Genomic DNA, 2,959 nt, shown 5'->3' with positions numbered 1-2,959 from the left:
ATTTTTTTTGGTTTAATTTGTTATTTTATTAATCAAATAATATCAAGATGGACCAACCCATACATCATAAATGGAAAACAAAATCTATAAAAGGAACCGGCCCAACATGCTGACCCGATCCAACAAAAAAATAAATAATTATGAGTGTACGATTTCCAAATTGAGCTTAGACCTATGCTTCACTTCAGACCGCCTCTTACTTCACTTCAGACCGCCTCCTCACCATGTTCCCTTTCAACAATGAAGAATTCACTCTTCTCCATATGTGGGTTTGCAATGTTGTGTCGTGGATGCATTGATTTGAAGCTTTTCCAGTTTGCATGAGTGAGTATTTCTTCTCATTACTCCCTTTGCTATGTTTTGCTTATCTTAACTCCTATTTATCTTCTTTGTTTGGTAAATCCACAATTGAAATTTCAAGTTTATTGATGCTGCCAGTGTATTTTGGTTCTAACATATCGAGTCTAGTCCACTGAGGCTTGTGTCTTCCTCTAAGTAAGATCTTTACCCTTCTTTGCTTACTATCATCTTTGTATCTTCCTTTCCCTCCTTGTAATATGTTTGAGCTGCAGGTATAGCTGAGATAGAGATTTTGGGATGCTCAGACCCATTGATATTTGGAGTAGTTCAAGTACCTCAGCTGCTTAAGATAAATCTGACCATAAAACCCCCAATCTGATGAGATTTCTTTTTTTGTTGTCCGGTGTAGATAGGCTACTTAGCATTTTCACCCTTTTTGTGTACCTTCTACATTTGTAAATATTGTTTGTGAAACTTATTGTAACTCCCTAGTCCCTTACCCTTTTGTTGGTGCTAGTCGCACATATGGGCATGGCTTCTTATCATTGTTTGGGAGTTTAGATGGAATTAGGATTCAGCACTGAGCGAACCTAGTGATGGAGGCATTCCTGCCAGTATAGGGTTTGACCCTTAGTAGCAGTCCCTGAGTTATAGAACTACATAGCTAGCGTAGGGTAAATCATGTTCCTGCAAGACTAGGGTTGACGTTACCATATACATCTCATAAGTCATCCTGCCAGATTAGGGTTGACCCAACCAATGTTAGTAACCCGTGGCACGGTGTCAACACCATTCCAACTGGGGTTACATGTTGGACGCCAAATTAGTACATAATCGGGGTATGTCGGTTAGATGATAACTCCCATAATTACAGTCTCAATTCCAGTATTTAGTATTCAGTACTCAACATTCAGTGCAAAACTCAGTTCAGTTCTACACGATCATAACTATCAGTTACCAGGAATCAGTTATCAGAAACCCAGTACTTCAGTTCATTCTAATTCAGACAGACGATATATGCTTAGTATTACATGTTCATTATCTTCAGTAGTCCCAGTCTTGCATATACTCTCATCCAGTCACGTCATGATAAGTTAGTTATTATTACTTATACACATGAACCCATGCATATTAGCCTTACCTCACCTAGCATACTAGTACATTCAAAGTACTGAAGCATACTCTCTCTTTGAGCTATGATGTCTCAAATCATAGGTTCCGACACTCGTGTTCCTAACCATATCTAGCCAGATCAGTCGATTAGCCGCAGTTGCAGTAGTGAGTCCTCATCCTTTGAGGACGCAATATTTATTTAGCTAATGCATTATTTTAGTATTTTAGTTATTTCAGACAGTAGTTGTGAGTTAGTTGGGGCCTGTCCCATCAACGCTTTTATTTCAAATGTTTAGAGGCTTTTAAACATTATCAGTTAGCAGTTATTTTATAAAAGTGATCAGTATTGTTTCAGTTTTATGAACCTTATGGCGTTTTCAATTTTACTTCTACATATGTTTTATGATTATTATTCAGTGCTCACAGTAGGTACCAATCATGGGTTAGCTTGCAGTGCTTCAGGGTCATAAGCACCATGTGATGCCCAGGGTATGATCTCGGGGCATTACACAAAAGGTCATCTCCTTCTTTCTCCTTCACCTATAACCTCAACTTAAGAAATTACATCAAAATTCTCACCTTCTAGAACATGTACTCCCCTACCTAAAACATCACCACGCTTCCACAACCACCATCATACTAACATACGGAGGGTCATTGAGAGACCCAAGCATAAACATCATGAATAGAAGTAACACTATTAAACCATAACTTATACTTATTGCAATACTCAAGGAGGGATATGACGTGAAGATACGATAGAAACGACATAAAGTGCTTTGTATATCAAGTGTATGGATCATAAGTAAAGAGTCATTCGGCATAAATGGATCATAAGTAAAGAGTCATTCAGCATAAACACAACACAACATGATTCTTCGGACAGGCTATAGTGAGAAACATAGGTGCACTTATCATGAGCTATATAGCATAGAGCCGGAATTCATGTAGTTAACAACTAAGACAAGGATTGCCACTTGAAGTGATTGCTCCTAACTTATAGAACTGAAATTTGCCATGAGTTAGCATAAACTTTATCACTTTTCCTAATTCCGGCATAAAATGAATTAGTAACATATAGAAAGCATAGTTTCTTAGAACTAAGCATGATATAAGACAGATTTTTATGGATCGTGAGTGTCATAACATAAATCTTGAATACATGAAGTATTGGATTTATTGAGACATCATTGCTTCTAGTTTGGAGGTCAAAACATGAACATAAGTTCATAAGGAACTCGAATAATAGACGCAGGCATGACTGGAAAACATAAGACATTAGCAGAATGACCTCTTAAATTAAAGTAGGAGGAGCTTGCTTGAATAGGATTTGATTTATCATAATTCTTACTTGAACTTGGCACCGCAAGAAAAATTTGGGAACTGTCTTAATTTGTCATCTCCCCTTTAGATCAAAGTAATAATTCTCAAATTGCGTACATAACCTCACATCAAATCTATAGCCACGACTCTCAACACAAAAGGGATATCACCATACACATAAACGCTAAACTCTTAATTTTTATTGTCCTCTATAGCCATCAAC

Source organism: Capsicum annuum, chromosome 4, assembly GCF_002878395.1.
Source record: "Capsicum annuum cultivar UCD-10X-F1 chromosome 4, UCD10Xv1.1, whole genome shotgun sequence".
NCBI classification, from domain to species: Eukaryota; Viridiplantae; Streptophyta; class Magnoliopsida; order Solanales; family Solanaceae; genus Capsicum; species Capsicum annuum.
This window is presented reverse-complemented; position numbering follows the sequence as displayed.